The 10,840-nt window shown below is 39.7% G+C and overlaps 1 long non-coding RNA gene across 5 annotated transcripts in view; it reads left to right on the top strand.

The window, feature by feature from the left end:
• LOC138758781 (uncharacterized) overlaps positions 1-10,380 on the top strand; it is a 52,690-nt gene extending 42,310 nt beyond the window's left edge. For 3 of the 5 annotated variants that reach the window (XR_011354435.1, XR_011354436.1, XR_011354432.1), the window contains 3 exons: positions 3,880-3,956; positions 6,630-6,774; positions 6,960-10,380. This is a non-coding gene — a long non-coding RNA (uncharacterized lncRNA). Of the gene's footprint in view, positions 1-23; positions 272-3,879; positions 3,957-6,629; positions 6,775-6,959 lie in introns of all 5 variants that reach the window. The other 2 variants (XR_011354434.1, XR_011354433.1) reach the window with 2 other exon arrangements.
• The last annotated feature ends 460 nt before the right edge of the window (positions 10,381-10,840 follow it).

Genomic DNA, 10,840 nt, shown 5'->3' with positions numbered 1-10,840 from the left:
ATCCTCCACTGCTTTAATTTCAGAGTAGATTACATGCTCAGCTCTCTAGAAAATGAACTCACAACCATCCAACTCAAAGGTAATGGGGCTACCAATGAGCAACCCTGATGGCATTTAAAGCAAATACGTGGAAGTAGCACAAAAGAAAAAACAAAACAGGAAGAATGTTCAAAGAACTGAAATGTGGAAGAGCCTGAAAACGCTGCGATTGCAGTAAAAAACACACAGAGATGCTGGAGGAACTCAACTGATCTCGCAGCATCCATAGGAGGTAAAGATATATTACCTGGGTGTGGAAGAAATTTGCTCAAATTTATACAGTGAAGTAAACAACCTAGTTTGTAAAGTCATCAGAATGGGTTACAATGACAATAAGGAGTTGATCACATCCCGGGAAGTGAAGGTTCTTCAAAGAACATAGTGTGGTTGAAGTATTTATTAGAAAACAGAGCAAGTTATCTAGCAGACTTAAATGTTATTTAGCAGACTTAAATGTTATCTGGAGTTATTCTTTTGCAAGCGGCACCTGGGACCAGAGGACCTTTGGTTTCCCCCTTGCTGACTCATTCCATTCTCACATACAACTTTTAGATCATGCCACTAACCCCTTAAGAGTTACTCCGCCATCAACAGTATCCTTCCAATCTGCAAATTTCTTCCATACTGCGTTTCAAGCCTGAGCCCTTCTTCAAAGTGTAAGCAAAAAGAAGGCAGGCATCCGAATAAAACTGGGGAGAGAAAGGGGGAAGAATGGGAGGGGGAAGAGTCCAGACCAATAGACAAAAGATGTTAATTGGATATGAGGAGAGGTGAGAATTGATTTTGGCTCTGTGAAAGGAGACAGAGGGAAAAGGGAAGATAGAGACAGAACTAGAGGAAAGGAGATGGGGGGGGGGGGTGGTGGTATATGTAATTTAACGGAAACTAGAGAAGTTGATGTTATGGCCATCCGGTTGGTGGGTGCCCAGATGGAAGGTGGGGTGTTGTTCCTCCAATTTGCATGTGGTTTCAGTCTCAGCAATAACATTCCAGGCCAATGAACTTTCATCAGAATATTTCATAAAGCTGAAATATTGACTCTGTTCCTCTCCACAGACGCTGTCTGTCCTGCCTGATTATTTCTATAATTTTCTGTTTCATTTCCAATATTTGTCACTTTGTGCTTTCAAATTTGCACTGTGTTCTTTAAACATTGATTGAAATTGTGAACAGATGATAGTCACATAAATATGAAGGATATGAATGAAAACAAATGGCTCAAAATTGCTAGGCCTTTTTCAGCCATGTGAGAAATCCTTGCTGAGTTTAGTTTCATGGTTAACATTTGTACCATATGCAAAATGACCATGCTTTGAGCATTTCTCGTAAAGGTTAGAATATAGCAAAGAGGCTCTTGAGTAAATTAAAATGCATCTGTCCCTTTTCACAATAGTGTAACTGTTCCTGGACAGATTGCAGTGCAGTCTTTATCTTCTGAACTATAATGAAAGATTCAGTCTCTAACTAGAGTGCATGTGTCTGTGGGGGAGGTTATTCAGCCATCAGTTGCTCTATGAAATTCGGATTGTTATTAATTATGATCCATAATTATGTATTGTGCCATTTCAGGATGCATCATGTGTCCTCTCTGTTCTTTTGTTATTGCTAACAAATATTTAAATTTATTCAAGCTATCATCAAAGCTTATATTAATATTGATTTCTATCTTGATATTTTTTGTTTGAAAAATGAAATTACATCTAAATGAGATTCTAAGTGGAATGAAGAAATGAAAATGCATTTGGGGAGGGAAAATGGCAAAGGTATGTTCAATAAATTCTCGAAATCTATGAAACAATCATTATTGGATGTCCAGAGATCCTCGAAAGTAACAGAATAAGTGGGTAAGGAAGGTTTTGTCATCTAATGCAGAGAATGCAAGCCCAGGATAGTCATGATTCCAGAACATAAAGGGGTTAGCTTACAAGGAACTATACTCATTGGACTTTAGAAGGATGAGGAGGGATCTTGTAGAAACATAGAACATTAAGAAATGAATTGATGAGATAGAATATGGGAGGTTGCTTTTATTGGGCTGATGAGACTAGTACTAGGGGACATAGCTTTACAATCCAGGGGAGGAGGTTTAAGACAGAGATAAAAAGGAACTGCTTTGCCCAAAGAGTAATGAATCTGTGGAATTCTCTTCCCAAGGAGGGATCGGAGGCTCCCTTATTAAATGCATTGAAGACTCAACTAGATAGATTTTTGAAAAACAGGGAGAATTAAGGGTTATGGAGAATAGGTTGGTAAGTGGAGCTGAGTTCAGAGCCAGATGAGCTATGATCTTATTGAATGACAGAGTAGGCTTGATGGGCCAGATGGCTGACTCCTGCTCCTATTTCTTATGTTCTTATGCTGGGATACTACATATGGTTCAGGTCACAATGCAACATGAAGGATGTGGTACCATTAGAAATTATGCAGAAAATATTTATAATAATCTTGCAGGGAATGAGAACTCTAGTTATGAATAGAGGCCAAGAAGGCTGGTTCTGATTCCTTTAGAACAAAGGAAACCAAAGGGGGGATTAAATGGAGAGGGCAAGATTGAATACCCAATATTCCCTGTTAGAACGGGCAATGGCTAGAAGACATAGATTTATGTTAATATGTAAAAGGACTGGAGGGGAGTTAAGGATATTTTTCATCTAAAGAGTTGAACTAAACTGTAAGTATTGTGGAAGCAAGTATATTTCTTGATAAAGATACTGAATGTGCACTTGAGATGCCAAAACTTGTAAGGCTCTGGACTGAAAACTAGGGAATGGGATTAATCAAAATAAAATCTTTTTTTGGTCCAAATGGGCATGATCTCCACTGTGTACTATAAATTTCTACATTTTTATACTCCAATTGACTGCACTTTTGGCTTCAGCAAAAATTATGAAATTATTGCCTATAAATCAGATATTCTGAATTGAATCTGTGTTTTAACAGTTTGAGCAAAAAAAAAGGCATCTACTGTTAGCCTGGATTTGACTACTCTGAGTGAAGCACAACATTAAGAAACACAAAAGTCTGATTGTAGTAAAAGCACGCAGAAATGCTGGAGGAACTCAGCCAATCTTGCAGATTTGTTGGTCTGGAATACTCCCTCTGCCATTCTTCAGACTTTATTCAGAGGCCTTCCTATTTTTTTTTTGCGCGTACCTTGAAGAAGGCCCAAAACGTCAGTAATATTTATTTACCTCTTATGGACGCTGCGAGCATTTCTGTGTGTTTTTTACTACTCTCTGAAGTCTGTCTTGCCAGTTAAGCAGCCTTGACTTTGAATTTTAATATTTAGCTATGTGGTTTAAATGTCAAACTTTGGATAATTTCTAACTAGTGTAACTTAGAACTGAAATTAACTGTTTTTGAGAAGCTGGTCATATGTTTGAAAGGCCATCTCAAGTGTCTTCTTTGAAAAATGTGTTAGTCACAGAACTCCAACCTTTCAGTCTTGAAGAATATCAATTAATTCTGAAGCATTTTATAAACAAATAACTATTATCATGTAATATGCACCATCTTTTAACACATAAATATTTAACAGTATTTTTGGAGAATTATCTGGAACAAAATTTGTTCAAAATTATTATAAAAATAATTTTAAAATGAATTAAATCACAAGACTTATCAAGATAAATTAATACTAAATGTTGCTGGGTACCACTGCAATGCAAAGTTATACATAGTTCTTCCAAACCTGTTAGCATGAATTAATGTCTACATCTATGAAATACCAACTATTAATCTTCTCGCACCAGCATATTAACAAGGCTCATATTTGGCAGAGACATGTTGTTTATAGTACCACAGAGCCTTAATTCTTACATCTTTCCTACTTTCATCTAGATTCTACATACACATCAATGAGATAGCTCCCCCGTGAAGAATATATGCAGATACAACCATCATCAGGATCAGGAATCGTGAGTATGGGATTTTTAAAAAACTTCAAAAACATATTTTTGTTTCAAGATTAAAAACAGTTATAAATAACTTGTGCACCTCTGATAAGGAGCATCTATTAGAGGAAAACAACTGAAAGGCTAGCAGTCATGTCCTCAATATAAACTTCAAAACATAGTCTGCAGCATGAGGAAAAAAAAACACTGCACCTATTTGGCATTAGATTTTGAAATTAATTTGCAATAATGTAATGGCAGTTTTGGAAACAAAAAATAATCTTACTTTTAGAAGGTTTTCCGAGATTCCTGGTGAAGAAATCCACGGAATCAGGTGAAGTTGTCATTGAAACTGTTCCTCTGTTTTTTGGAGGAGGTGGTCGTTTACTTTGCAGCTGCAGACTGAAAACTACTGGAATATTTTGCAAACTCCAGCAATTGATTCATCACCATTCAGTGGTTTTGCAGAGTCGATAGTTGTGACCCGCCTCTTCATTAGTGAAGCTGTGAGGGGGCGGAGAAATCCTTGCAAACCCAGAGACAGGATTGCCTTTTTTCAGCAATTCATCTTATTAAACTTAGAACACAATACAAAAATGAATTTTACAGGGAGTGAAAGTACATGTTCCTGATAAAGCATTCTTCTTTGGCTTGGCTTCGCGGACGAAGATTTATGGAGGGGGTAAATGTCCACGTCAGCTGCAGGCTCGTTGGTGGCTGACAAGTCCGATGCGGGACAGGCAGACACGGTTGCAGCGGTTGCAGGGGAAAATTGGTGGGTTGGGGTTGGGTGTTGGGTTTTTCCTCCTTTGCCTTTTGTCAGTGAGGTGGGCTCTGCGGTCTTCTTCAAAGGAGGTTGCTGCCCGCCGAACTGTGAGGCGCCAAGATGCACGGTTTGAGGCGAGATCAGTCCACTGGCGGCGGTCAATGGGGCAGGCAGCAAGAGATTTCTTTAGTTGTACCTCTTCTTTGGTGCACCTCTGTCGCGGTGGCCAGTGGAGAGCTCACCATAGAACACGATCTTGGGAAGGCGATGGTCCTCCATTCTGGAGACGTGACCCTTCCAGCGCAGCTGGATCTTCAGCAGCGTGGACTCGATGCTGTCGGCCTCTGCCATCTCGAGTACTTCGATGTTGGTGATGAAGTCGCTCCAATGAATGTTGAGGATGGAGCGGAGACAACTCTGGTGGAAGCGTTCTAGGGGCCGTAGGTGATGCCGGTAGAGGACCCGTGGTTCAGAGCCGAACAGGAGTGTGGGTATGACAACGGCTCTGTATTCCTGATAAAGTATACACTTATGTAAAACGCGATATCAGAATTGTACATTGAAAGTGACGTGGCTTAGTGATGTAAAATATCTGAATAATCCATTTAACTAAAACATTCTACAGAAAATCTAGAGTGATAATATTATTGTTATAAAGTAGGCCATTCAGCTCCCTTTTTCTCTCATACTATGTCCTGTAAGTTATTTGCTCTCAAGTATGTATGCACGTTTCCTTTTAAGAGCAATGATTGATTCTGTCTTCACAGGAATCAACTTCCTGATTGTATCTATCTCAAAAAAGAGTTACTCCAGAAATTTTCCTTGCAATTTTGGTTGCAAATTTTAAATCTGTGCATCTTGGGCCTTAATATTTTGTGAACAAGAAACCTCATTCTATTTATCTCATAAAAACCAGAATAATAAGGGTATTTTCATAATGTTGATCTTTTTTTGTTTTATAAATTATTATCAAGGTTTAAATTGATTTGTTAGAACAATCCTGATTGACATTACATGATGATTTATGATTGTATTTTTTTTATGTCCAGTAATTACTCACTAGTAATCTTATGACAAACAGTGTTTGGATACCATGCTGCACGTATTGATTCTTTTTGGTATACATTCTCCTCCTAATGCTTTATACTTTGGCTTCATTGTGCTTCAGTGCTACCACCTCAGTTGAAGTAAAGTGTAAATTAAGGTTTCAGAATGCAGTTTTGATTTGAGAATGGCAGCTTGTCATGTGAATAAAAGCTCTCACGACTGGAGGGAGAACAAATGGTCTCATTAGCTTGTAACTATGATTTCACAGTAGTTTTTGGAAGGGTTCTCGGTTTAGACGGAGATTATATGTGAGCAGGTGGGGGCGGAGCCAGCCATCAGTACAACACACTACCAGTGAATCCTTGTTCACTGCACAGCTGGAATTTAGCTTTCAGACAGTCCTAAAACAACCCAGTCAACATAGTGAAACATTTGATTTCTGATCTGATTTTCTATTTACATTCAAGTTTCTGACCTTATTGAAACTCTTCTGCCAAAAATGGACAAGATGGACGCCATTTCATCATTGATGATGACACAAAATGGGTGATATTGAATGGCCTTCTAATTTAAATTTGCCAGAATATCTTTTCTTTTACTTAATGGAAGTTGAATGCAATGCAGCTTACTGTCTTCTGCTATAGCCAAAAAATGTATTGGACTTCTATAAAGTGAATTCAGTAGATTCAAAACCAGTATACCAAAAATATTGTAAAGTCTATTTACAATTAGAAAAGGCTCTCCAGTGTAATAGTAGTGTCAGTAAAACACTTTGGACTGGCTTGTGATCATGAAAACAATATAAATGTTAGTTTATTTTTTTTCTCCAACTAATGTGATGTTGATTGAAGTTTGACTTCCCAATCTGCTTGATTTTTCTACAGGATTCTGATAAAGTTTTCAAGATGTACGTAAATAAGCCAAGCTAAAGTAAATGATGGCACTAAATCAATATTGTGTGTTTCTCAAACATAAGTCCACACAGATCAATATATTACTTTAACCAGCTACTGCCATAAATGAACAAAGGTATTTAACCTGCAAATGCTTTTGCACTATAAAAACTAATAAATCACCACATTTCTGTTGATATAAAATTGTGTTCATTCTCTATTTCTCTGCTGAAGTAAATTGTTTGCGTATTTCAGGAGTGAAATCACTCACACAGAACTTTGTTAATCAGTTACAGACCACTTTTCATATTTATATGACAGATTTCCTCATGGGATCGTCCATGCTGGCTTGCAATCTGCAGGGGTCATCTACCGTATATGGTGCTCCCGTTGTGTCCTCTACATCGGACTGGGAAATCGATTTGGCTCTGTCCTCCGCAATTGCAGAGCTGATCGGGCTGCAGGGTCACCACTTCAGTGGCTTGGGTTTGATCCTGACCTCTGGTGCCATCTGTCTGGATTTTGCATGTTCTCCTGATACTATGGCTGCTCTGGTTTCCTCCCACATTCCAAAGATGTACAGATCAGTAGATGGATATTATCAGTAGATAATATAAACTGCCCTAGTATGCAGAGAGTGGTAGATTTTGTGGTAGAGTTATTGCAAATGCAAGATTAAATGAATTAAGGTAGGATTGGTGAAAATGAGTCTATCAACTGGACATCTTTGGGATGTGGTTTGAAATTGGAATGAAACACAAAAGTTTGCAGGTGCTGTGATTGTAGTAAAAACACACAGAAATGCTGGAGGAACTCAGCCAGTCTCACAGAGTCCATAAGAGGTAAAGATATATTACTAATGTTTCAGGCCTGAGCCCTTATTCAGGGTATAAGCAAAAAATGGGAAGGCATTTCAATAAAGACTGAAGACTGGCAGGGGGTGGAATCCAGACCAAAATCCAAAAGGTGTTGATTGAATATGATAAGAGGAAAGATGATTTTGGCTCTGTAAAAGGAGACAGAGGGAAAAAGGGAGAGAGAGAGAGAGAACGAGAGAGAGAACTAAAGGAAAGGTGACAGGGGAAGAAAAAATGGGGGAGGTTTTAATGGAACCTGGAGAAGTTGATGTTAATGCCATCCGGTTAGAGGGTGCCAGATAGAAGATGAGGTGTCATTCCTCCAATGTGCAAATGGACTCAGTCTGGCATTGCATGAAACCATGGACAGAAATGTCAGCAAAGAAATGGAATGGGGAAGTAAAATGGGTCGGCACTGGGAGATCCACGCTATTGCGGAGGACAGAACCAAGGTTCTCAACGAAGCGATTTCCCAGTCTGATGTAGAGGACACCACAACGGGAGCACCATATACAGTAGATGACCCCTGCAGATACACAAGCAAAATGTTGCTTCACTTGGAGGACTGATTGGGGCCTCAAATGGTGGAGAGTGAGGATGACTTGTGGGTGCAAGTGGAACATCTCCTGCAGACGCAGGGGTACGTACCAAGGGGACGATTGGTGGTGAGAGAGGATTGGATAAGGGAATCAGAGGGAATGGTCCCTGTAAATGTTGGAGGGGAGAGGAGGGGAATGTGCGTCTGGTGGAGGGATCATGTGGTAGATTGTAGAAATGACAGAGGACATGCTGGACACAGAACCTGGTGGGGTGGTAGGTGAGGACGGGGAATCCTGTCCTGTTACCTGGGCAGGCAGGCAGAGCCAGGACAGATGTATGGGTAACGGAGGATATGCAGGTGAGGGCCAAGATGATGATGATGGTAGAGGGAAAGCCACGTTCTTTTAAAAAGGAGGACATCTCTGATGATCTTGCATGGATTACCTCTTCTTTGGAGCAGATCTGACAGAGATGAAGGAATTAAGAGAAAGGAATGGAATCCTTACAGGGGATGGGTTATGAAGAGATGTCGTCGGGGTTGCTGTGGGAGTTGGTGGGTTTGTAGAAGATGTCCGCCAAGAGTTTTCTCCCAAGATAAAAAATAGAGATATCAAGAAAAGGGAGAGCATTGCTAGAGATGGATCAAGTGAATTTGAGGTCAGGGTGGAAGTTGGCAGCAATGGATGAAGTCGATGATTGCATGATGGTTGCATGGTTGGACGAGTCAGCACCAAAGTAGTTGTTGATGTAGCAGAGGAGATTTCCTCATACGTTGAAGAAAGGGTCAGGCCTGAAACATCAGTAATATATCTTTAACTCCTATGGACACTGCGAGACTGGCTGAGTTCCTCCTGCATTTCTGTGTGTTTTTACTGGAAATTGAAACATTAGGGGAAAATCCCTAGTCACAGGAAGAATGTGCAAACTCCACAGAGAGCACCAGAGGTTAGGACTGAACCTAGGTTGCTCAGACTGTAAGGCGGCAGCATTGCTAGTTGTGCTAGTGAGCCACTTGTAACCAGGTAATCTCTTCAGCACCAGAGAACAGAAAAAAAAAAACGGAGAATTTTAGTTCCAAATTTTGTCTTTCAATATTAGCAAGTTGAGCTGATGAACAAAGTTCTAACTTATTGCTACCTTCTTGGGCAAGAGAATAATTCAGTACCAGTAGAATAACTTTTCTGACTAAAGAGTACCCAATTGAAAAGCAAAATATAAATAGAAAATTCTGGAAGTACTGAGCAGGTCAAGCAGCATTTGTGAAAAGAGAAAGGCATTTGCCTGATGCATTCATTCTGTGTCCCCCTCCACAGGTACAGCCTGACCTGATGAATGTTTTCAGCTACCCTTTCCTGTGGGGTCCCACAAGGGTCTATTCTAGGTTCTGTTATCTTTCCTTTATACAGCTTCCCCTTGGTCATATCATTCAAAAACACGGCATCTCTTTCCACTGCTACACCAGTAATGCTCAGCTCTATCTCCCCTTGAAACCTAACAACCAATCAAAGATAGCCAGCCTCACTAGAGGACATAAAGGGTCGGATGGCTCAAACCTTCTTATAGCTAAACGAGGGCAAATTTGAGGTTATCCTATTTGGTCCCCCTAATTTTACCAAAACATCCACCTTCATTCAACCCCACATCAAATCCCTTGGTGTGATATTTGATTCCACCTTCAAGTTCAACAAACCAGGAGTAATAAAAGCTAGCTTTTTCCAGCTTCACATTAATGCCAAAATCAAATTATTCCTTTCATTTAAAGATCCATGCCCTTATATTCTCCCATTCTAACTCTCCATTAACTGGGATTAGTCAGTTGTCATTATCCTGTCTGCAACTGGGTCAGAATGCTGCAGCCAGGTTTCTGACAGGTGCCAAGAAGAAGGACCATATCAGCCTATTCTGGTCTCCCTCCATTGGCTGCCAGTATGGCTCAGAATTGATTTTGAAGTTCTCCTGTTTGTCTATAAAGCCCTTAATGGACTTTCCCCCTCTTATATCCTAACTCCTTATTCCACTTCAAGACCCCTCAGGTCGGCTAACTGGGGGCTCTTGGCTGTTCAGCGCTCAAATCGTAAACTCAGAGATTGAACCTTCGCTATTGCAGCCCCCAAACTGTGGAGCAACATTCGTCCCTCCATCAAATCGGTCCCTTCCATCAAATCTTTTATATCCTGATCGAAGATGTACTTTAATTCCCTAGTGTTTGGAGTTGTCCTCATAGACCTGATTGTCACCTTGTTCCCTAAACTCTTGTATTCATTTTATTCTGGACTTTAAATAGTTGCCTCGTTGTGATGTCTCTTTTGATCAGTACAGAACTTTGGTCAATGCGAGTTGTTTTAAATGTGCTATATAAATAAATAAACTAAACTAAACTAAATGTTTTCAGCATTTTCTGTTTTCTTTTTTAATTTCCTGCAGTTTTTTTTTGTTTTCTAGTTCATTCGAAAAAACACAGATCCATTTGTTCACACACCAACTGTCTCAGCTGTTGATTTTTTTTTCCTTTCAATACTGCAAAAATAATTAAACCTTTTAATCGAGCACCTGCACTTCACAGGGCAGCACCATACAGCCACATGTTCTGCCTTACTGAAGTATCCATCAGCAAAGGGGTTCAGAATTGTGTTCAATTAATGAACAATTTTGTGCTTTCTTAATTTCACAAGAGAATTTTGGTGTAAGGTTGGTAGCCCCCAAATAACTGCCAGATACAGACCAGTAAACTGTCTAAACAAAGGTTCAGACACTTAATGAACTGTAAATAAAACAATTGTTACTGGATCCCTCAGCATGAGTCAG

This window comes from Narcine bancroftii, chromosome 3 (assembly GCF_036971445.1).
Source record: "Narcine bancroftii isolate sNarBan1 chromosome 3, sNarBan1.hap1, whole genome shotgun sequence".
NCBI classification, from domain to species: Eukaryota; Metazoa; Chordata; class Chondrichthyes; order Torpediniformes; family Narcinidae; genus Narcine; species Narcine bancroftii.
The sequence above is the reverse complement of the archived record's forward strand: the minus strand, read 5'-3'. Positions and strand labels throughout refer to the sequence as shown.